The sequence below is a fragment of the Peromyscus eremicus genome, chromosome 13 (assembly GCF_949786415.1).
Source record: "Peromyscus eremicus chromosome 13, PerEre_H2_v1, whole genome shotgun sequence".
Lineage (NCBI taxonomy): Eukaryota > Metazoa > Chordata > Mammalia > Rodentia > Cricetidae > Peromyscus > Peromyscus eremicus.
The window spans coordinates 48,539,645-48,566,054 of record NC_081429.1 but is presented as its reverse complement, the minus strand read 5'-3'; the positions used below and the strand labels follow the sequence as shown (position 1 = coordinate 48,566,054).

The 26,410-nt window shown below is 38.3% G+C and overlaps 1 protein-coding gene across 1 annotated transcript in view; it reads left to right on the top strand.

The window, feature by feature from the left end:
• Positions 1-26,410, top strand: part of Pard3b (par-3 family cell polarity regulator beta) — a 965,008-nt gene that overhangs the window by 576,201 nt on the left and 362,397 nt on the right. The gene's annotated exons all lie outside the window — the stretch shown is intronic.

Below are 26,410 nucleotides of genomic sequence, written 5' to 3'. Positions count from 1 at the left end.
GCCAACCTCTGCAATTGCTTTTTCTTGGGGCATAGCATACATTTCATTAATAGTAACAAGGAAACAGAATCATCAAAACGGCAAGCTCTACGCAGTGATCCGATAAATGGTGATTATCTGTTGTTCATTTACAGCAGCTCAGGAAAATGTTCAGTCACAACAAAACAAGGCAGATTGATTCCATTGTCTATAAGTTAACTAAACTGTTGGGAAGCATTTGCCCTAACCACCTATAGTGTGAGACGGATAGAAAAGCTCAACAAGGAGGCTGCCATGGGTGCTGGTCATATGGGGATTTTCTCAACAGCAAACCTGTGACAACCAGAGGGCTGCTATATGACAGTGACACGTGTGATTACTATACTTTAAGGAGCAATTCATTTTCGGGAAGTGCTTGATAAACATTTCCTGTTCTGTCTTCCCAGTCTCTCTATAAATAAGATGAATGGATAAAACTGGCTCTTCATTTTGGGAAGGGAAATATATTGCTGTTTTTCTTTCTTTAATTAAAAAGGGCTAGCATTATAATTCTAAAATCTGTGCCAAAGATAAAAATAGTATATCATCCATTTTAAGAGAGAAAGGATATCACCAAGTTTACAAAATGATTAAACCTCAGTCATGTCCAAAAAGTACTTCTATTATTTTATTTTTTAATTGTTATTAATTCTTTGAGATTTTCATACAATATTTTTTTATCATATTTACCCCCTCCTCCAACTTCTTCCAAATTCACCCCCTTCCCTACCCACCCTACTTATCTTCCTTTTTTTTTTAATATCCATCAAGTCCCTATGTTGTTGAGGATATGGCCTTCCAGTGGAGGGTGGTTGACTTATCAGAGGCTCCACTCTTAAAGAAAACTGACTCTCCCAGTTTCAGTTGCTGATAGCTCCTCAGCTAGAGGTGGGACTCCATGCTGGAATTTAGTCTGGCTCAAGCTTACACGGGTCCCATGCATGCTGTCCCTGTTAGTTCAGAGTAGACACTGTTTCCTGGTAGTCATTGCTACCTGTGGCTCTTACACTCTTTGAGCCCCCTCTTCTGCAATGATCCCTGAGTCTTGGGAAGAGGAGGCATGATCCAGATGTCCCACTGAGGCCTGGGAATTCCCTAGTTTCTCATTCTCTGTACTTGGCCCAGTCGTCGACCTCTGTGTTAATCATCATCTACTGCAAAAAGAAGCTTCCCTGATAGGGGTTGAGGGATGCATTGATCTAATACTGACGTTTGGTTTTGAGAAAATTTTCTCTTTCAAATTGAAATCTCATTTCTGAAATATGTATATTAGCATCCATCCTTTGCATTTTATTGTACAAGATGATAGACACTCACACTGTAATGAACAATGACAGTAGCAATGTTTGTTCAGTTTACACAACTGTCCATGCCTTAATTTGTTAAGGACATAAGTTCTAAGCTAAAAGGCATTGTTTAAAATGCACTGCAGCAAAGTGACGTAGTTGGATGCTATTAAAACATTTTCACAGCAGTTGTCAAAGTTGAACCCCTTCTGAGAAGTATGAATTTAAGGCTAAGAGAATTTGGAAGTAGACAGTATAGGATCATCTTGGTCTTTCTCCCCAGACAGAAAGTGGAGTGGGCTTAATAAATGTGTTGTCTTTCATAGTGAGTAAACCCAGTGATACTCTAGTGCTGAGCATTTGGAAGTGTCTCCTCTCTGATTACAGTAGTAGAGTGTTGTAGTGGTTTAAAGTGCCATTGAGAACTCTGAAATATATACATCTTAATTATATATTACTGATCATATATATATATATATATATATATATATATATATATATATATATATATATAGTTGATGATGATGTTTAGGGGACTAATGCTCTCAGCAGGACAAAATACAACTTCAAAAGTTAAAAGCTAATAATAAACCCTAGGGCTGGAAATGTAGTTCAGCTGGTAGAGTGCTTGCCTGGCATGCACACAGCCCTGGAATTAATCCTCATAAATAAAACCTGCACTATTTAGGCAGAATACTCACATAATATTTTTTAACCTGGAAAAAGCATCAGCTTCACGTGGTTAAAAATACAGAGACATGAAAGGATAAATGTTCATATTTATTTATTGAGAGATGACTTCAGACTGGCTAGTCCTCTATCAAAAAGTTTCCATGACCTAAGTGTGGTGATAGATGCTTACAGATACTCATAATTCCAGCCACTTTGGTGAGTGGCAAATGGAGCTCAACCAAAGGCCAGCCTGGGCTATGTAGCTGGCACTGTCCTTGGAAAAGTCTATAGGAATCTTCAAAGGGTTGTGGGTATTATCAGGACCATTTCTGTGTCATGCTTGCTACTGAGTCAAATGATAATCTTAACCTGCATATTGAATCATGTCACATGTTCTGGTGTGATGAATTTTTAAAGGTGAGGAAATTCCAGTTACTTATTTTGACATATATTTCCAAAGAAGGGCAAGTCTTACGAAAACTTCAGCCTCTTAGTCCCCATCCCTTTCCCCTAGCCAGCAAGCGCACACAGGGCTGAAACATGAACGGCCCCTGCCTGTTATATTGTCCACTTTGCCTGGCCATCCACACACATGTTCATGCCACATGTACTTTGGATTCATTGTGTAGTTATGCAGTACTGAACGAGTGAGTCTCTTGATCTATACTTTGCTTTTTTTCTTTCCTATTTAAATGGAACTTGAGCTTGATTGAAAGGTTTATTTTGTTTATTTTTTGGCCCTTTGTATCTTCTTATCTTGAATTTATTTATTGATTTTTGCCAGTATTCCACTTGCTATTTTCATGCTGTTTTTAGAATTCTGTTATACTGTTGTAATCATTACTTACATTTTCACTTTGATCTTGATATCTTTTACCATAAAACATGTTTTAAAGGGACTGACAGGAGAGCTAAGTCAATAGTTTACTGTGAAGTCCTGGGGACCTGAGTTTAGGTCTCTAGCGCCCATCTAAAAAGCACAGAAGTTAGTCACTTGGTAATCAGAATTGGAAAGGCACACAGGAAGACCTTCAGGGCTCACTGGCCAGCCAGTGGAGTCAGGCAGTGATCTCCAGGTACCGTGAGAGACCCTGTCTCAAATCTAAGGTGAAACATGATTGAGACTGACTCTGAGGTCAACTCTGGCTCCTTCACAAAGATATGTGCTGGTGCCCTCCCCCCACCCCATACACATACACACATAAGCACAAATATTTTGATTTATTGTCATATAACACCATCTTGTCTTCCTTTTGCTTTTGTTTTGTTTTGTTTGTTGGTGTCCTGTTTATCTTATTTATTTTCTTCCTAAGACTTTTCAGAAAGAAATGATTGATAATATATTTTCATTCATAGTATATGAGATAGAAGAATATCTCTTCAGAAAATAAACAATCATTATATTTGACTTTTTCATCATTCCATAATTTGGAATGCATTCTCATTAGATACTACATTCCTTTATATTAGTACATGGGTGGGTTTATAGACATGTTGATTTATTGATATATAAATCTGGCCTGCACTACTTGCTACCCTGTGTAAATTATCATGCTGTTACTCTGAATTTTAGTTACTTATAGGATACTTCTCTTCTGACTTATATTTTTAAGTAAAAAACAAGATTTTTTCAAAGTTAAATGACTCTGGCTTTTCAAATGCATTGACTCTTCCAGGAACATTAGAATCAGATAATCAAAGTTACAATAGGAATGTTTCTTCAGTGTGTGTGTGTGTGTGTGTGTGTGTGTGTGTGTGTGTGTGTGTGTGTGTGTAAATGGTATATATGCTTCCTATGGGTTATGATAGAAGCACTTTATCAAGTTAAATCGGCCTCTTTGTAGTCCTAGCTTACTAAACTTTTTTCATTAGTCCCTTTATTCTTTAAAACAGGAATAGGTATTGAATTTTACTAAGTGATTTGTAAGGATCTATACAGAGTGACGGTATATATTTTTCTTTGTTAATAAACTAGAAACAAATTAATTAGGAGCTTGTACACAACTAATCTCTGATTCTTTTTGAGTAACTGTTTTCTCTGAACCTGTAAAGTTCATTTGATTAACTACAGTTTTATTTGTGAAATGGCTGCAGAAGGGTTTCAGTTTCTCCACACTCTAAAGCATAACTCAAAACTGACAGCAACTTTATTTGTTATTCTTAATTCTTCTGTAACCACTCTAGATTTGGGGAGGCCATTTTGCTTCCATATTTAGTAGATATTTTGTGGAGTTTGCATGTGGTCATGTTTAAGATAGCTCAATGATGATTAAAATAATAAGGACAAGAAATTTATTTTTAAGCAATTGGCTATAACTGTGCTTATTCAAGGGCTAGGGTACAATTTAAGTGACTGGGTAGATACTTCTGAGTTTTTCAGAAAATCAATCTTTCCCTACTAATTGCAGACTTTACTCTATTTATTTAAATTACCAGAATTACTGTGTTCAGTCTGGATCCCTTTAATTTGTTCATAATTGAGCTTGTGTGGGTGCTGAGTTGGAAGCCCTCAGAAGCTGAACGACACAGCTGCCTTTTTGGCCTTTGGCATAGGGTTTCCCCCCAAGAGCTGCCCTCCTTGGCAGGATGCCAGGGAGTTACATTCAAAGACTTTTTGATGAGGCATAAAAATCTTTAATTTCCAGGCTTGGTGTTTTATGACCCCATAATAGTGTTTAAGAATTAGTCTCAATTATTTAAGGGACAGCACTTCAAGATTTTGGCCCCATTGTTGACCTAATCTATAGCCCCATTCAAAGTCAAGTTGAAAACCCTGTTTCTCAGCAGACTTTTTTAAAAAGAGTTTTGTGTCCTGTTCCCCTTTGGGCTCGCACTCCATTTCAGATGGCGTCTGTGGCACAGGAGGAGAGGGCTGAGGGCCGTGCAGCTGAGGAGTCCTGGCCAGCTGTCTGCCTCTGCTCAATGGGAGGAAACAGGACTACAGTAGTGATGCCTGAGACAGCCAGATGAGACTGTAGGAAGTTTCTGACAATGGTGGCTGCTGGCATCACATGCCCCATGTCTCTTTACAGACTGCCTGTGTCCTGTGTAACTCTCTCTAAACGCAGGAAGAGAGATGGGTCGGCTGATTGTCTTTCAGAAGCTACAAGAATGCAGTTTTATTCTTCTTTAGTTTCTTCTACTTTTTAGATTTAGGGAATGTTTGCAGACACACACAGTTGATATAAACTATACACAACTTGATTTCCTGTACCTGTAAAGGCAAATGTTAAAGATATATTTTGAATAGCACTCTCTCATAGGTGTGGGATATTCCTCTCAGAAAAAATTGCCATCTCTCATGTTAGATCAAGGATGGGAATGAAATAAGTTAATTAACCCCACTCTACCTCTCTACTACTTTATTTTTAATTGTTTTTGTAATGATAGATTTCATTTTTGTAATAGAATATGACAAATACCCCAAAGGCTGGATATAAGAAATGTATAAAATTATATATTCTGATATTATACTAGTTTATTAATATGTGTTGATGTATTTTAATGTAAAGCTTTATTCCCATGGATCTTCTTTATTACCATCAGTAAGCAATACCTCTGAAGATGGTAAAAGTTGAATCAACTATTGCTCTTTAGCCCTTAGTCTGACACTTACATAACAAATCTGACTGGTAAAGAGACACTAATGACAGCCCCCAAAGGAAGTGCTTACTCACCTTCTAAATAAGTCAAGGAAGTGATCAGGAAGGAGCAGAATGGGATGAGCTGGATGCCCTGTGCCTTAGCCAAGCAGGGGAAGGGAACTGCAGAGCGATTGGGTCACTGATGAAGCAATACTGACTGAGGACCCACTGTTTGCCAGAGTACAGGAAGTGAGGAGGAAAGTGATGGCTGTCGCTAGATTAACCCCTAACGGGAAGGACAAGCTGGGAAGCTAAGGGAAGGCTTCCAGAAGGCGCTTCTGATGTAATGATGCAAACTTAGAGAGCAAAAGCCCAAGCAATTAAAGACTTTAGTGTGGCTGCTTAAGAACTCACTGGTTACCAGTGGCTGGTAAAAAAGAGGGTCAAATGGTGAGGAAAGAAAAATACTGAGGGTGTACTAAAGAGGAAGAGCTACTCAGCTGCCTGAGCAGAAACTTGTAAATCCTCCTCGCAAGATTAGCAAGCTATTTCTAAAGGATTAAGGCAGGGTATGATGGTCCATTGTGGAGGATTCCTATCAGTGCCAGGTAGAGAGTGGAGCCACTGCAATCCTGGGGTGGTTTTCCTTCAAGTGCATCAAAAGGATGATGTTCCTATTGGAGAAGTGGAGCTGCCTGTATGTGAGAGTTAGAAGATCTGCTATTCCTGTGCTCCAAGTGGACTGGGATTGTAAAGCGGCTCTCCTAGGTCAGTAGAAATCATCCAGAGTCGCCCTCAAACTTCATGAAAGAAAAGAACCAATCTCACAAAGATGATACATTCCCAAAACAACTGGTGACCTCAGTGTGGATCCTCAGATATTCATATCTGTGAAACAAAAAAAGTATAAAACTCTGGTGGCCAATGGTAGTATGCATGGAATCTATGGAGTAACTGAGGCCACTTTTCCTTGTTAGAATTTCTATATGGGCAACTCAGGGAATTATTACGTGTGATATTGACCTTTAACATGTTTCAGTTTGTTTTCCGATTGAGATCAGTGGGCTAAGTTATATACTGGGGTATATAGCATTAGAACGCTCACTACTAAAATATGCCAATTAGAGGTTTATTATCACCCAAAGGAAGTTAAATAGCAAATATGGTAAGATTCTATGCTTGAAAATTCTGAACTGTCCTAAAATAAAAAAAAAAAAAAATCAACTCAGCAAGAGGAGGTGTGATCATCAGATAGTTAAGTTCCAGTGATCTAGAAGCAAAGTGTAAAATTGTATAACTGTGCATTTCAAAATGTCAGAAGAAAGGATTTTGAAAATTTTCAGCACAAAAAGAAAGAATATGTTTGAAGAAATAAATAGCTTTTAAATACTCAAGGACGCTGAAAGAACTTGGCTATCTGTAATTTGGAGGAAGAGAGTCTGGAATGAAATGGAATCTTACCAATTTTTCAATAGAGATTGTCCCAGAGAAATGGCCATTCTGTTGAACTGACATAATTCATGAAAACTCAGTCCCCAGATTTGTGAAAACGGGGTCACCAAAATTTGGGCTGGCAAGATGGCTCAGTGGGTAAAAATGTTTCCCATGAAAGCCTGGTAACCTGAGTTTGATCCCAGAACCCATGTTGGAAGGGAAAAACCATCTCCTAAAAGTTATCCTCTGACCCCTGCACACTGGGACATGAACATGCCCACACTCAACAAATCATACATACAAATAACAAAAAGAGTGATAGTAATTATCCAATGAGGACTCACTGGATGCTTACCATATGCAAAGCAGTATTCCGGGTAAATGATAGGACTGTTTATTCTCTTTAGACAGATAGATAATAAAGTTGTATACAGTGAATAAACAATAAAATTTCAGATAGAAATAACTACTTCTTGAAGCCAAATTTAGATGGGGACCCAGACAAAGGGCAGGAAGATCTTCCTGAGACAGAGTCGTGGAAGTTAAGATAGTTCTTGAACAGGTTAGTGAAAGCACAATTGTGCTAGTATCAGACTCCGAGTGTTGGCATGATGACAACCGTGACAATGCCCTGTGCTTTTAGATGATCTCCTGACATGCCTGCTCCTGAATGAACTTCCGTGTTATCAGATCAAGTAACAAGACTACTTTACTACAGTGTACATGTACAGGACTGTATTTAACTGAATACAACATTTTAATAGACACCAGGACATTCTAAAATGGATCCAGATACTGTAGAGGGGCCCAGAAACCATGTCCAATGAAAACCAGTTGAAAGACATAAAGCTAACACCTGGAGGAAGGAAGTGTCACAGCACAGGGGGGCTGGGCTTAGGCACTCCCCGCTCGGTACAGGAAAACTCCAGTTCGTAAACTGATGCACACCCCAGATATATCAAGCAAGGACACAGCAGGCTGACAAGCTTCGGATCTAGGGAGATGTTAATGACAGAAAACTGACCCCTGGCTTTTTACATGCTTGCTATGGAGGGGAAAATATGTAAATTAAAACAACTCATAAAGATGGAGAAGAGAAAGAAACTTTACCACCTCTGTGGAAAAGGAACTGTGGTACTATTTTTCAGTAAGAAACATAGATTCTCTTTCAGGGCAAGGAGTATTGTTGTGATTGTTTTTGATGTTGGGGATCAAACTCAGGGCCTTACACATGCTAGGAAAGAATTCTAGGTCTGACTTCCACCCCTAACCCTATTGCCTGCCTCCTCTAATGTTTAATTTTTAGGCAGGACCTGACTAGTTGCCTGAGCTAACCTTGAACTTACCGTGTTGTGCAGACAGGCCTCAAACATGTGACCTCAAACATGTGACCCTGCTGCCTCAGCCTTGAGAAGTTGGGAATCAAGGACATGAAAGCACACCTGGCCTCGTGTGTCCTAATGTGTTTCTATGGTTAAAATAACCATCCAAACTCTAATTCCCACTGAAGTAAAAGCAAGTGGAGTTTGCAGAGAGCACATGGCAGCACTTAGAGACAGTGAAACTAGTAAAGAAAAAAAGCTGTTCCCTGCAATTCACAGCAGCATCTCCACCCCAAACAGCCCTTTGGAGAACCTTAAGAAAATCCATATTGGAGTAACTAAAACCATAACAAGAATTAAATTTCAAGTAATTGCTACACTTAAAAATGAATTCTAGGTTGCTGCTAATATTTACCAAATTTCAGAGATCAGATCGCTTTTCTGTGTCTATGGCTAGACCGGTTTTTCTCAGTACATCAGTGCAATGCGCAGATCCTGTTCAAAAGTAAGTAGGATTCCCGTTTGGGTTGGAGCAACAGAGCAGGAGTGGCTGTCTGGGTCAGGGTATAGTTCTCTCCTATACACCCCCTTGTAATCTTTCCCCAGCTTTAGTTTCCACACACAGACAGAAATATTGCTCTTGGTTTTCTTTTGTTTTTTGGACAAGGTTTCACTGTGTAGCCCCAGCTGGCCTGAAACTCCCTACGTAGACCAGGCTGGCCTCAAACTCAAAGATCTACATGTGTCTGCCTCTGCAGTACTGAGTTTATAGGCGTGTTCTTTTGCCTCAGAAACAGATTTTCAGCGTGAATTGCTGTGTTCAGTGGAAATGATCCCTGCTGTATAGAAATTACACTTTCCTACTGGATTATGTTTCTAGAATTTTCTGAAAGTGTTGGCTCATTCCAGCTCACCCTTATCAGATTCTTTCCAATCCATAAATGGTCACAAAGGGCCTTAATCATACTTGCTTTCATTTGTCTCCTGTTGAGGGAGGAAATCATTTGCATTTTGAACAATCATGTTTTCTTCATTTAAAGAGGAAAACAGCCTTTGAAGTAAGAACAATCCTCCACCTAAAAACATTTAACCCAGTGATGTTTTTAGTAATGTTAGCAGTTGTGGAAGAAGTAATGTTACTAGGATAACTAGCAAGGAGCCACTAAATTTCAAGTCTCCTTGTAATTGGTGACTGACTTTTAAATTGCCAGTAGAAATAAATTCTCTTCAAGTGTTACATAATGTTACATTTTCTTGCAAGGGATATGAAGACAACTATAAAGTTTGGACGTGTTTGTAACTGAATCTTGACGAGTGATATGTTGCAATTGCCAATCCATGAAGATATTTATGAAGCTGGCCTCTGTATATTAGAACATGATTTATAACTTGATGGAAAATCTTGATTAGTAGGGAAACTACCTTATACTTTAAAACTGGAGTGTTGAGTTGCTCTTATTTAATACCTGAATTGCTTTTCTTGTATTTGTACCTTAATTGAGCTCCTCTATAGGATTCTAATCCTTTTAAATAAGCCAAATGTGAACCTTTTCTCTTTACTTGCCTTTGTTTCTTAAGCCATTGTTCATATTTAAATGTGATCCCATGTTCATTTTCAAAGAACTTTTGTATTAATATGAGAATATCTCCATAAAAATATAAAGCTAAAACATCTGCTCAAAGAATGGAACAAAGTACTGAAATTCTCCTTGGAATTACAAGCCAAATCCATTGCAGTTGTTTAGAAGTGAGAGTCTCTTGTTGCAACCATTATACTTAATATGAAGCTAAAAATCACATAAAATATGTGCTATAGTACATATATAATATAAATATATATATATATATATATATATATATATATATATATTATATATATATTTGTTTGTTTCATAATTATCCCTTCCAAGAAGGACCCTGAATGACAAAGAGTGGTATTGGAAACACTTCAGGCATACACTAAAGCTCCAGTGAGGAGGAGAGGCACTTCATCCTTAGGGGTAGTAGTAGTAGTTTCTTATTAAAGCAAAGCCTCCCTGGTCTTGAATGCTTTTATTCTCATCTCTCTGTGTGTATTTTCCTCGAGAGAGAAATGACTCTTACACCATTGTGGGTTTCTGTAATTGGTTGACCAGATGTAGTAAAACTTTGAGCTCTTGATCCTTGACTGGTTCTCTCCTGAAAAGCAATTGTGTTCCCATTGACAGTATACGAAAGCATCTGATTGTTACTGGTTGTTCTCATTTTTGCCACCTTGATAATCTTAAAAGGAATATTTTACTTTTTAAATTACTTTAAAGATAAATATATATGTTTTATATATTTGCTCTATATTTTCTTTTGTGTACCATATGAACGTTTTTTAAGTAAGTGGAAGAATTCTACATGAAATATCACTTTTTGCAAGTAAAATGCTACTCTACATTAAAGGTCTAGTTTTAGCCCTTGCTCACAGGGGAAAGCAGATATTTCACTGTGTTATGTGTTCCAAACTACATATTAATCAATACATTTATATCTTTTATGAAATGATTAAGAAAAAATAAATTATCCAGAAGTAGAGTCAAATTCAGACTACTTTATGATTCCAAAAGTTTCTTAATCTCTAACAAATCAATTAATCTTTTAAAGAATAATTTAATTTTCATCAGGATACTTGAGCTCCATTCACTCTTGGAAGTCACATGCAGCATGCCTCACTGCTTTAGAATGCACCATACCAGCTGGCATTACCGTAGATGCCTACTCTACTATCCTAAGACTCAGAAGTTATCGAGTGCTTGAAGATGTGATTTCAGTTTTACATGAAAATCGTTTATTCATCTATTCTCCTTTCCTTCATTCATTACATAAATATATTGGATAATTCCTCTCTGTTAAATACTGCTCTAAATAGCTAAGACACATCAATGACAATAGACTGTAGCTAGAGTTTTCCTGCCTGGCCCACAGTCAGGGCAAATCTCTTTCACCTGCCAGTCCCACAGCCTCTCAGACCCGACCAAGTAAACACAGAGACTTATGTTGCTTTCAAACTGTATGGCCGTAGCAGGCTTCTTGCTAACTGTTCTTATAGCTTAAATTAATCCATTTCCTTTAATCTATACTTTGCCACATGGCTCGTGGCTTACCGGCATCTTCACAAGCTGTTTCTCATCGTGGTGGCTGGCAGTGTCTCTCTGATTCAGCCTTCCACTTCCCAACTTTATTCTCCTCCTTGCCCCGCCTATACTTCCTGCCTAGCCAACGGCCAATCAGTGTTTTATTGATTAATAAGCAACACATTTGCCATACATCCCACAGCAATAGACAACAGAAAACTATTTCTATAGCTTATTTTTTTTTAGTAGAAATATTCTCATAGGTTAAGTTTAAGGGATTGAGTGTGTAAACAGTAATAATGTCATAAGTGAATAAAGATATTGAAAAGATATCCATCATGGCACATACAGAATTCTAATTTATGGAAAGAGGAGGCATGACTGGGAAGGCTAATATATCAGTGCCCACCTGGTTGCCAATGTTCATAAGAAAAGGTGTCTGGGAGCTCTATGCAAGATGTAAAAATTAAAGTGAAAATTAAAATAGAGATCATACTGAAAAGTGACTAATCAGGAGTGATAGTTTTAAGTGAGTTGGGAATAAGCTATCGACCCTCTGCTGATCCTGGAATTGATTGGCATAATCCCCAGTCCCCAAGCACTTCTGGACTATCTTCAACAAACCGTGAGAAGGTGAAGGGTCCAGCTTGAGATTCCTTAATAGTTAAGCAGGCCTGTACCAAAGAACTGGGAAGCATTTAGCCAATTTTCAGCATTTAAGAAAAGTTATCATCACACAAAAATTGGATGAAAAATGAATTACCTTGGAGCTTTTTTTATTTCTAGTTCAATTAATCAGTATATATGAGGTAAATAACCCCAGTGTTTTCTCTGCAACCAAGAAAGATAGAAGAAAGCCTACTGGCCAGGTCCTCCTGCTGTGGGTCCAGTGTGTAAGCTTACCAAAGACTGTGGCTCGTGATTGTGGATATAAATGTAGAAGACCATAGAAATTCCACTAAAACAAGTGGTGTGGTGATGTGTACACACAACCCTAGCACTCTGGAGGCTGAGTCAGGAGGATAATGAGTTCAAGGACAGCCTAAACCACATACTGGAAGATTTTGTTTGGACAGTTTGGGAATTTGTTTTGGTGTGTGTGTGTGTGTGTGTGTGTGTGTGTGTGTGTGTGTGTGTGTGTGATGACAGTATAGGGTTTCTCTGAGACAAGATCTTTGAGATTGAGGCTGATCTCAAACCCACAGTTATTCTCCTTCTGCCCTCCTCTCTGGAGTACTGGGCTCATGCATGTGCCACTCATGTGCAACTTAAAAACCAACAGATTGTCTTAATATGATTTATCGGTAACAGAGAATGATACAGAAAATTGGGAAATGTTTATTTAAAGTTAAATGTGTGTATTCCAGATGTGTTTGCCATTATTGCCACAGTGAGAACAACTGCCAAAATAACTGAGGAGTGGGAGGTAGGCCTTATGCGGGCTCACAGTGCCAGAGAATTTGTCCATCAGTATGTCATGGTGGGCTTTGTTGTTTGGGGGCCCGTACAGGAAAGAAGAACGTATGGCTTTGGGGGAATGTGACAGAGGCTACTCGTGCTGGACAGGGGACAGAGAGACATAGCCAGAGAGAGAGGAGAGGAAAGGAAGGGAAAGAGAGGAGAGGAGAGGGAGAGGGAGAGGAGGGAGAGGGAGAGGGAGAGAGAGAGAGAGAGGGAGAGAGAGACTAAAAAAGACCCTGAGACAAGATACCCCTAAGGATCTGGGCCTAGTAACCTTATTCCATACAGGCCCTACCTCCTAAAGTTTCTAGAACTTCCCAAAATGTGCTAGCCCCTAGAGACAAAGCATTCAACACATGAACTTTTTAGGAAACACTTCATACCAAAAACCAAAGCTCCAGACTGCAGGAGATTCTATGAGTCTTCAAGATAAAATCTATATAGCAGTTCCTAAACTCACTTGATTTGAGACACGGAGGCCATTCCCTTCATGGGTTTATTGCTTTAAGGAAAATCCTGGTGAAGAGAAAGGATGAGTGTGTTTGTCATGTTTAAAAGGGTATACAAAGTGGAATGAAGAAGACTTTCCAATAAAGCTGAGGTGAAGATTGGTGCTGTGAAGCAGGGTACAGCCTGAGAGGGCGTTTCCAGGGTGGAGGAATGTGCACAGCCTCTGAACTGAACAAATAGAATTAACCACAAAGCAGCATGAGTAAGTAAGGCTGTCGTAAAGCATGGATTAACCCTGGCCTTGATGACAGAAATGTCTTGACTGTACTGCAGTGTGCTTCTGTGTGTGTGTGTGTGTGTGTGTGTGTGTGTGTGTGTGTGTGTGTGTGGTGTGTGGCAGAGTAACTCTAGGGTAATGACACCCATGGTCCTGAAGCACAGACCTTCCTTTACATGTGGCAAGAAGATCCAGTTCTGCAGCCATAGGATTCAAATCCCAAAGTCTATTAATCCAGATGCTAAAAAAGAATCAGGGTGACGGCAGTATGGTGACAATATAGTCATTCTCAAGGCAGATAGCATTTGGGAATCATTTGGTATGTGCCTGTCAATCTTCAGCATAGGAATTCCATGGTTATTTCTCATAATCATGCTACCATAATGAAATGCCAGACACAGGCCACTTATGAAGTTAGAAGGTATTTATTTTGCTCACATCATTGTTGGACCCTATTGACTAGACATCTGAGGAGAAAATGACAGCAAGTAATAATGGGAGAGTATGTCAGAATGGTCACATCTCCAAATGGAACACAGAGAGCATGGAGACTCTGCGGTCCTCTTTAAGGGTGTAGTCCCAATGATACTAGGACCTTCTACTAATCCACACAATTACCCACAGTATCTCAAAATATTGACACTCAATGTTCAAGCCTTTCAAAGTTTGGGGACAGTTATGAACTCATCATATATGAGGCTATCAGAGTAAAAAGAATGGCTTGTATATGGTGTCCCAATACTAAGTGACAAGTAGGGATTCAAACTTAGACATATTTGTGGCGTTAGGTCCCAAGTTATTTTGACTTTCTATTCAATTGAAAATTATGAATCTTCCAGCCTTACCTCTAATAGTATGAGACCTTTTTTTTCTTATCTCCTATCTAAATCCCTTCTTCCATTCAGGATCTGTTCAAGTCTGGGTGTCCTCTGAGACTATCATTCACCCTCCCAGGTCTTCCTATCAATTCCTGAAGCAGATACCATTGATATCACTAATTTTAGCACAGAATTGCACTCTTTGGATACCCACCAAATGAGAATTTTTTTCTGACTCCAATCAGATTACAAGCCCCTCCAGGGTCATACCTAATGATTCTTGGGCACTTCTGCTCAACATTTTGTATGCCTGTGTGCCAAATCCACCCGAGATGGATGGTTGAATGAATGCTGTTAGAGCAATCTGGCTGCAGTCTTGGGGACTCCATTAATCTCCATCATTGATTTGGCTGATCTTACTGTGTAGGCAGATTCTCTGTTCCTAACATCAAAAGATTAAATGAATAAAAGGGCAAACACATGGTGAAATGAGAAGTGAATAAAAGGGCAAGCACACGTTTGGACTGGGTTGCAAAATGGAATAGAGATGAGGCCGTGATAGGAAGGTGCAGGATGTAGCACCACACACTCTTGTTCACTCACCCAAACTAGTTCTTTTTTTTTTTTTTTCATTTCAAAGTGGGGAAGCCTTAAAAAAAAAAAACATATTTCAGGAAAGAATCAAACACAGGAAATATAGAAGGCCAAAAGCCTCAATTTCATTAAATAGAGAAGAATGGAGGCAGTTGTTTAGAATTTGAAGAAAAAGGCTGTGTGCTTTATTTTCTAATTGGAGGAATCTATGAATAAATTAGGCAATCACTTGACATAATTGATTTAGATCATGTGAATTCGCTTGCATTGCAAGAGAGGGTAAATTAGATCAAATTGTCTGTGCCCCTCCTTGTCTTCTGTGCCTCTCTGGCATTCTTTTTCCTTTTGTATTTTTCTACATCTTCATTTCCTTTTTTAAAGCATGTTTAAATCTCAGGAAAACATATGCACACATATATATATATATATATACATACATATACCTATATATACACACACACATATATATATAATTCCTAATTCTTAATTTTAATTTACAAAGAGTTTTCCCTTTTGATTGTAGAATTAGATTTGATTATATTTCCATAATAATAAATCTGTGTTTCTTATTTATGAACCCTATTTTCATCTTCCATAAATCTGTTTATACAAGAATAACATAGTGTGCACGAACCTAGCGCCACAGGAATTATATTCAAAACATGCTTGAACTGCTTGCTTTTACCTGAAGCAACATGAAATTGAATTACATTAGAGGAGAGCAATTTGGGTGCATGTCAGCTGTTGCAAATATCATGCAAGCTGAATATTTAGAGATTTTGTTCACCTTGGGTCAGACAGTATTAGTTGCTTGACAAATATCCCACAATAGTACCAAAAAGCAGATATTCCAAGTCAAAGAACACAATTGATTCAAATAAACTGAAAATATTCTAAGTGGTTTAAATGCATGGTACTGGCTCACCCATTATAGCTTCAAATGTATGCAGATTTCTATTCACAAAGTAATTTTTTATTTAGATTTCATCAAAGAACTTAGTAATGCAAGTGTAATCTATTTATTGCAATCTCATATGCTAAAACAACTGAGGAACATCAGAAGGGCCCTGTGTGCACATGACCCAATTTGTATAAAGTCCAATGTAGCTATTTGATGTTCAGGGATATGTGAGTTAACTCTTAAATGGCTAAATTAGCTAGCTTTTTAGATATCTAAATCTATATACCTTTAAGAAATAGGACTTACTTAAAGAGCTTATTAATAGCCAAACTGTAATTTAAAGATGCTGTTATATTGAAAATGTGGTCAAAATGTTTTTAAAGACAAGAATTTCTCAGAAAAGATTAATCTAATTGTCTAACCCTTTCCTGGGAAAACGGACCCTGTGCTTCATCATTAATAGACTAGGAACTCCATATCCCTAAAGGTTTATAGCCTTACACTATTGTCATTAAATACATTCTAGAAGGTTCATTTCAAAATAAAGTCAATAATACAAGTTAAGCATCTCTAATTTAAAAATCTGAATTCCTAAATGCTCTTAAAATGGAAGACTTTTTGAGTATCAACCTGATGCCACAGATAAAAAATATCATAACTGCCCTTATGCACAGAATGTGTAAGTAGGCTAGTCAAAATTGCTTTCCATACTACATTTAAGGTATATATGGAACATGAATAGGTTTTGTGCCTGTACTTGGGTCTCATTCCCAAGAAATCCTGTCATGTTTTTGCAAATTATCTAAAAGTCAAAAGTATTTGAACTCTGGAGCACTCCTGGTTCACACCTTGGGATATGAAAACTTAACCTATGTATAAGAGAAGTATTTGTGCCTAATAAACATGGCTCAGTGAGTAAAAGCATTTGCTGTGAGAGCCCTGTGACTTGAATTCTATCCCCAGAATCCTCTGAGCTCCACATGTGTGACATATCACATGTACCCATAAACAACACACACACACACACACACACACACACACACACACACACACACAAATAAATAAATATATTTTAAGGAGAAGCACTTAGAAAATGATGTCTTTTAAGGTGGAGAAAAATCAACTATGGATAATGTATGCAAAACTGAGAGATGATCCTAATGGTTTAGTGTATTGCGTTGTTGGTTTTTTTTTTTTAATTTAAGGAAATCCTAAAATGTTAAATGACTTGAAAATGCGAAGATTCTCCCTTTAGAACTCTCTCTCTCTCTCTCTCTCTCTCTCTCTCTCTCTCTCTCTCTCTCTCTCTCTCTCTCTCTGTGTGTGTGTGTGTGTGTGTGTGTGTGTGTGTGGTGTGTAATGTGACATGAGTGTGAAGCTGGATACATGCCACAGCACATGTGTGGAGGTCAGAAGACATGTTTCTGCATTTTGTTCTTCCCTTCCACCTTCACCTGGATCCCAGGGGTCTAATTCAGGTCATCAGGCTTGCAAGAGCAAGGCTCTTCACCTGCTGGACCATATTGTCAGCCCCAACTTTTTTGCTTGTTTGTTTTAGTTTGAAAAATTAGTATTTATTGACAAAAAGTCACAAGTGTCATTGAGTTTTAAATTTTAAAATGCAGTCAGGTTTGCATTACAAATCTCTAGTGATAAATACAAGGACTGTATTTTTCAGGGTTCTGCAGAGGCTGTGTGTTTTCCATCATCTTAAGAGCAGTGCTGATATGAGAGCGAGAGAGCCATTCTGACAGGGAAAATGGCAGAGCTCTGAATGTTCAGTACTAACAATCCACACACACTACTGACACCAAGGTCCAGGGATAATGCTCTACATCATAAGACTGACTGGCAGCTTCCCTCAAAATGGACACAATTCATTCTTTAATTCACTCCCTTCCAGTCAGTATTCAATTCTTTTTTTTTCCAAACCACATTTATTTATTTATTTATTTATTTAGTTAGTTAGTTAGTTAGTTAGTTAGTTAGTTAGTTAGTTTTTCAAGACAGGGTTTCTCTGTGTATCCCTGGCTGTCCTGGAACTCACTCTGTAGACCAGGCTGACCTTGAAATCACAGAGATCCACCTGTCTCTGCCTGCCAAGTGCTGGGATTAAAAGTGTGTGCCACCACCGACTGGAAGCTTTCTTAAATTGTAATGAAACAGTATTTCAGTGCCATTCCCTATTATCCAAAGGTTCTTCATTGTTGATAAAAGTAAATAAATAATGGTAAGATGCATGGCAAAGGAGTAGCATTCTTAATATATGAGGAAATATATGAAGGTGTCTTATAAATTACTGGGAAATAATTATTGGAAACAAAATTATAAAAACATTTGACATTTCAAAAGGAAGAAAAATTTTATCAGTGAATAAATATCAACTATATTCAAATTCACAAGGAATTGATAAAATGAGTGTATTATTTTGATAAAGTTCACAAAGTGGTAAACTTTATTATGGCCTAATGTCATAATGCATGCTTCTTGGTCACTTTAGATTACTTTTCTGTAAGCCAAATTATGACTTATACAGCACCTTAGTATTTTTTTTTAAATCTCTACTTAGTGATTCTGTTTCTAGGAATCAACCTACAAATGTTAAACATAAATACGTACATAACAAATAACATACAACCTACAAATACATACATAAAACTCACAGACCAGTTCAAGATCTTCATAATGTATGAGCATTTTTTCACTATATTGAACTTAATTTATAGTGACTAAAGGGGTTAGTTAAATTAGAAGATTTTAAAATCAGTATAACCCATAAAAGCCTTTGGCTACTTAACAAAACATACAAGGTTAAATGATAATATACTAGTTAACAAATGTAGCATATACAATGATATTGATGCAGAGTATACCTCTATCTATGTGTATGTCTGAGAGGGGGAAATAGAGAAAAAAGAAAAAAAGAGAGAGATTGTGCAAAATGTTAAGATTGTTTGTTTTGTGAAACTTGCATGAGTAATTTTATTATTTACACATTCCTTTATATTTCTAGACTTTACCACAAATATGTATAAAATCTGTAGCTTAAAGGAATCAGGATATCTAACTATAGGAGGAAAGGTTCATTGGCTGTATTGGTTGAATTCATTTTGCAGAGAACTGTCACCTGTAAGTGAGGGATAAAACTACTTGTAGGGCACAACAATGTTTGCTAAGAGATTTCCACTTCATTCAAGTTACTCTTTATCCATGCAGTTGGTATTAACCTAAGAGCACATTCTACCACAGAGCTCTCAGACATCCTCATAAATGTAATCAACATTTATATATATAAAATGAAATCTGCGTAAGGCCAACTCAATGGGCCAAGAACACTGTCAGAGACCTAGGCTCCTTCCCAGCTCTGTCATTCTTCAGTTCCTGCCTTTTCCCTCATATTTGTTATTTGGTAGTGTCCAGATGGCTTCTATTGCTTCAGCAATTATGTCCATGTCCAGGGCAAAAATAAATAAATGAATAAGTAAATAATTAAAGAATAAAGTAGCAGACGGCAAACCGTGTGCCAGCATGCTACATTTAATCCAGAGTCATCTAAGAATGGCTGCCCAGAAAACAAGCAAGTTCCTGTCTGTAGTTGTCAGGACTAACATATGTTACATTCCCCCTGTAAGGTCAATGGCATCGTTGGTGATGTTGGGTCAGTCACCTTACAGTGCCTGCCAGAGTTGCCAGTGTGTTTCTGAGCATCTGGCCACTGTAGGTCTCCCAAACTCCACAGAACTCCTGAGTCCCTTCAGGTCTTAGTCCTTAGAGACAGTTATTCCAGCCCTATCTGAGAAGAACTGTGTGGTCAGTAGAAAAGTGGTTGGTAGGGAGCAACCTTCATCACCAAGTCAAGGTTAAACCAAAGTCATTAGTTTACAGCAGAGGACAGGCTCTCAGGGCTGCTTGGGCGAGGGGTGCTGCCATTTTCAAATTAGAGAATGCAGTGGAGAAGCACATGGAGAAGGAAGCCATTCCAATGGTTAGGCAGCGGGGATGGCTCCGTCTTTCGGTGCTTCTGACTTTCAGTTTCCTATTTGGATGTCCTTAATTGTTGAAATAATTCTTATGGTTAAAGTACCAAGGATTGGGGGGGAGGGGTAATTTGTTTTTGTTTGTTTGTTTGTCGCCATGGACATAAAGGTATAGAGCCTGTAAGCTGCACACACACATACACACCAACCCAGAAAAAAACAAACAAACAAAGATGAGATGCTTACAGAGTTATTGACGCTAAGGTATAAAAACAAAACACCAAATTAGAAATTCTTGCCTAAATTAGGATTTAAAAAAAAATTGTTGGGGGAAAAAAATCAGTCAACTTGTGAAACTCTCAAATATAAATAAGTTTATATAAATTTGTATATATTATATATGTATTTCAGATTTTTACAGCAACATATTCTTTGGTGTAGATGTTAAAGAAGAGGGAGGGAGAAGGCCGTAGAATACAGTCACAGGCAGCTGCTTTCTCTTTCCCTTCCTTGGTCAGTGTCTCTAGTTCTCAAAGAAACCCCTGATCTAAGGAAAACGATGGAAAATTTACTGCCTATGAGATTACTTTGGACTCTGGGTCTTCCAATTGTCTGGTTTTCCATTTTATGTTTTCTATTAGCTCAACCTTATTCAGGATGTTTCATATACCTCAATGCCTCCCCCAAAGATAGATAGTGGATATTTAATATGTATCTGCAACCGCCTATTCTGCAAAAGGAGCCTGATTTAAGTGAGTTCATCTAATAGATAGGCATAAAATACCAAATGAGTTCACTAGAGTGTGTGCAGAATTTTGTGCATCCTATTTAAGTGAGTGGTTGTGCGCTGTGAAGTGGAGAAACAGCACATAAGCCCCCAAAGTTAATAACCTCTAATAAACAATGAGTCTAGATGACAACTTTTCAAAATCTATTACACACTAGTAGCCCTGGTTCTGCACAGTTTGCATATTAAACAGATGATAGTAGATTCTGGGCAGAAATATAGACAGCATTATATATTTCAATGCATGCCAGAAAAGAAATCTTTTGATAGCATTTACTGTAGCCAAGAACAGAAGCAGCTATACAATTCCCAGCCAGAAGTCAGGTGCCAAACTTAATTCATGCAAAAAAAAATGTGGAGGGGGGAGGGGATTGGCATCATATAAGGTTTGTAAGCTCTCAGGGAAAAATCCATGGAAATCCTGGGTTATGAGGTCTATGGGTTGTAGTGCCCTGTGGGCTGGCTGGTTCACTTCATTCTAAACAGCTTAATACATAATCAGACTAACTCCCAGGCAGACATCTCACATGCACACACAAACGTGCCAGGAAGAAAACAGGCATGGTTTTCAGTCAGGTAAGCTGGGCACATGATTTGGATATGGCAAGTTCATTTGTCAGAATCCTAGGAAAAACACAGCATGGTGTGGCACTAATACTGCATGATAGCTCTGGGATTCAGAGAGATCTGAACACAGCAAACTGGTGAGCCCCCACTACAGCAGATTACATGTAAATTCCTGTATTTAGATTGATAAAAGGAAGCAACTGTCTCCCGTCTCATTCCTGTCAAATTTCTTTTCTATGCTGCAGCCTAGGTGGTCTTTTAAAAACAGAAATCAGATAATGTCCCGTCTTTGCTTTTAAAAAAATCCATTCCCCTGAGAATAAAGATGGAACTCATCCATCAGCATGTTTTGAAGTCTTCCCTGACTGGTCTCTTCTTTTCTATCTACCTGCTCTCCCATGAATTCCCTTGTCTTGCTGAATGTTCCAGCCGTAAACAAGAGCTCCATGTCTTCATGTGGAACCTGACTAGGGCCTTTCATATTTCCTCTTCCTAAAAGACAAAACACCCTCACACTTTGCTAGACAGCTTCAGAAGAGTCAAATCTACAGGCTTAATTTTATTTCATTTTTACCTACTTTCAGTTGGATCATACATTTTCATATGACAAGTATCTATTGAGTGCCTACTGGGCATCAAGCACTGCTCAATGCTCTATCTATAAAACAGAAGTATATAAAGCCCTTTTTTTTCCCATGGAACTGGTGATCTAATGGGAAGGCTGTCTAGTAGTGAAGAATTTGGGGAAACATGAAGCAAGAATGCTAGTCATGGAGAGTGGGTGCTCAACTTTGTGCAGAGTGGACACGGAGGGCCTATCTAATGAGGTAATATGTATGCAGATGCCATTGAAGGGGATGTGACCTGAGTGGCTAGCCAAGAAAATAACACTGTAGTGGGAGGAAAGAGCATGTTCCAAAGCTCTGGAGAGGGGTGTGCGTTGTACTGGGCTGGGTACGGGGCTGCAGTGAGGCCATAATGGTCACATACACTAGTTCACTGATAAGCACAGCAAACCTGGAGAGGAGCCAGTGACCAGCCTAGGCAGGGCTAAGAAGCTGTGATAAACCTTTGGATTCTCTTCTACATCTAGTTGGTTGGACAGTGTCAGAAGGCTTTGAGCCAGGGATAATCATAAAACCATTTTTTTTTTCCATTTAGTTTCCAAAAGATGAAGGGAGTTGCTGTGTTGACTATAGACTATAGGGAGAGAGAGTAGACTCCCAAAGATGAGTTGGGAGTTACTACATCTGTGAAGAACAGAGCTGACCACTTAGGTTGGCTAACACTTATCACATGATTTGTGATTACTTGCCTGTTAGGAACAGTACCAGAGCAGGGCTCAGGCTGCGTTGATGATTTTCACAGTTCTAATATGTAGCATGTGACTGCATGCCACTGGCTCTCCATAGATACGTTTCAGATGAAGACTCAGCCTAATAGCAGTTAATATAAAAAGGATCTCAGGGTTTGAACTGAGTGTACAGTTGATGAGCCAGACATAGCCCTGTTTGGCTGCCAAGAGAGTTAATGCTGTCTTAGGTTGCATTTAAAAGCTTGGGGGTAGGGATGAGCAGAAGGGAAACATGAGTCTGAGGCAACAGGCTCTGCTTTTGCTACATCCAAACAGTAGCCCTGATCCTATACCAGTCCCTGCTTCTGTCTTCTTTCAAGCCCTGGTGCTGTGGGATGGTCTTTCTGTATACCAGGCAGGAAACCTAGGAGAGAGACAAGGAGAAGAAGGCAGAGTCAGAGGAGACACTGAGCACTGCTGGGGGAGCAAGATGTAATGGAACACAGGTAACACCACGAAGCCAGGTGGCAACACATAGATTAATAGAAATGGATTAATTTAAGGTGTTAGCTAGCAAAAGGCCTGAGCCATAGACCAAACAGTTTGTAATTAGCATAAGCCTCTGTGTGTTTACTTGGGACCAGGCGGGACAGAAACTTCTGTCTACCCCATGGTATCTTTCAGTCACAAGATAGTATACTGCATTCATCTGTGACTCCCCATGTTGCTTCATCCACATACCCACACAAATTCTCCATGATTTAACTGAGATTTTTCTATTTTCTGATGAACAGCAGCCCATGCATTTCCTGGTAAGAACAACTTATGCGACATCCACTTGTTTCTGAGAGTATCAGTGGTTATTGTTGTTGTTCTTATTTTGGGTTAGACTGACCCATCATTTATTTCACCTTTTGACCCTCAAATTTACTATCGTTCAGAGCTGGGGATGTAGCTCAGTTGGTAGAGTGTTTGCCTAGTATGCACGAAATCCTGAGTTTGATCTCTGGTGTTATATGAACTGTGATGATAGTGCATGCCTGAATCCCAGCACACTGTTATTTTTAGGATGAATTATGTGCTCAGCCACACAGTTTATTATGAAAGTCTACTTTAGTAGATAGTGAATACTAGAAACATGTAGTGTTTACAAAGCCAATAGCAAAATCTTACCTCTATGTCTCACATAGTATCAAGAATTTATGCTTTGAAGTCAGGAATCATTATGTTCTCAGCTCTTTGCTTATAAAATTTATAACATAACTCTTCTGAGCCTCCATTCTCTCCTCTGTAAAGATGACAATGCTCCTGCAGAGATTTTTCTAATAATTAAATAATATTATGTGTATTGAAATGCTTACAATTCTTATAAGTTGGTAATAATATTCATTATCTGCCTCAGTATTCTTACTAAAGGATGTAGTAGATGTGTGGAAATGTAGACTTTTTTTCAATAATAGAATGAGAGATTTTTTTCCATTGCTTAATAGTGAATGGTAAGCAGGATATTGTGTGGCTTGTCCCCTTATTTTCCATGCTGTAGTGAGTATCATCTCCTGCTGATAATTGAAATAGTTCTCAAGAATCTGGGATTCATGGAGTTTCTATATTTTTGATAGAATTAAGAGTCCATTGTAGCTGGAAATTTCTACAATCCTGCCTTGCCCAGCAGTTCAGATGAATCTGACCCACCTGCGTTCCCACAGCCATTTATAAAATAATCACTCAGAGACTTATATTAATTACAAACTGTATGGCCTATGGCTTCAGCTTCTTGCTAGCTAGCAACTTAAATTAACCCATTCCTATTCATCTCTATGTTGCTATGTGGCTGTGGTGTTACCAGTCTGCTGGCATCTTGTTGCTCCTTTGGTGGCATCTGGCATCAGTCTCCCAACTCTTCCCTTCTTCTTCTCGTCTTTAGTTTGAATGTCCCACCTAACCTTATCCTGCTGTAGGCCAACACAACTTTATTTGTTACCCAATGTGAGCCACACATATTCACAGCATACAGAAAGATATCCCACAGCACTTCCCCTTTTCTGTCTAAACAAAAAGGAAGATTTTGATTTTAACATAGTAAAATTATGTATAGCAAAATAGTTATCAAGCAAGAATTACAGTTATAGTATCTAGTCCATTTGTATTCGGCAAAATTAAAGAAAATATTCTATCATCTATCCTATTTTTGTGAGTCTAAAGTTTCATATCTAATTTATCTTTTATCATGACTAGGGAAAATTATAACTATGTAGTCTTCAGTTTCATCAAAGACACCAGAAGGATATAATATTACCTAAGTAAACAGGAAGTACATTGTAAGCAACTTCCAAAATTTTAGAAATGGCAGAGACATTTGACTACCTGGACAGTCACTCAAAGTTCTTTTGTAATGTTGGGGCATCCATCTTCAGCCTATAGGCCTAGAGTCTCTATGAAGCAGGAAATTTGAAGGACTGTTCTGTGCAACACCAGCAGAATTCATCAATCACTTTCCTCTGTATCCTGTAGAATGTCTGGAAGTTTCTTCTACATATCAGGAATCTGAAGGACCATCTCCCCTTGATCTGGCAAAGTTCAGGGGTCATTTTTCTATCAGTCCTGCATGTCTAGTTTATACAACATAGTGTTAAGCAGTCTAGGCAAGAGCAGTTTCTTGCCCAAATAGATAGCCTTTTCCATATTGTAAGTAAACTCTATAACAAGTTTCTTTGATGCCTGTAGCTAGAGTTTTCCTGCCTGGCCCACAGTCAGGACAAATCTCTCTCACCTGCCAGTCCCACAGCCGCTCAGACCCGACCAAGTAAACACAGAGACTTATATTGGTTACAAATTGTATGGCCATGGCAGGCTTCTTGCTAACTGTTCTTACAGCTTAAATTAATCCATTTCTATAAATCTATGCCTTGCCACGTGGCTCATGGCTTACTGGCATCTTCACATGCTGTTTGTCATTGTGGCAGCTGGCAGTGTCTCCCTCTCTCAGCCTTCCACTTCCCAGCTTTATTCTCCTCCTTGTCCCGCCTATACTTCCTGCCTGGCCACTGACCAATCAGTGATTTATTTATTGACCAATCAGCAACACACTTGACATACAGACCATCCCACAGCAGATGCCCATCATCCTCTTTGAAGGAATTGGTGTTACCAAGAGCAGACATGTCTCATTGTCCAGAAAAGTATAAGTTCTTAAAACATTTTTTTAATGTATGGCATTTATGCCACATTCTGTAGGTCTTTGAAGTGTTTGAAGATTATCTATCTAATTGAAATATATCTTTGTATACCTAAAAAACTTAACTAACATGACTATAAGTTTGATTATCATACATGACTGTTAATCTATATTTCTTAATGATATATTACAATCTTAAATGAGTTGCATAAACATTATACCTTAAACAAGAGTAGAAATATACATACAGTATAACAAAATTGTCCTTAAATTTGTGTCAATAAACCAAAATCCATACCAATGTAAAGTATTTTGAGATTAATGGTTATTTTTTTGGATCAAAGTAGATTCAATAATCTTTTTTTATCATTTCTATATCATATTCCCCTTTTTTCTTTAGAAAGAGATTGCATTTATAATCAACCCCCTTTAAAGAAAAACAAACATTCATGAACAATATTTTGGGAATTTGAGTTTAGCTTTTCATACTACTTCCTGCTGATTGGGAGTGCTGGCAATCTTATGGGGATCATGAGAAAATTTAGAATTATGGTTAAATCTTGGCTGTAGTCGTTTGTGAGGCTGCATCTTGAAGCTGTTCTGGATGTTGGATCACCTGGAGATTTCTCAGGAGGTCTTCCTTGAGAGAACCATATTAACCTGGAAGGAATCTACAGCTTCTCATCTTCTGT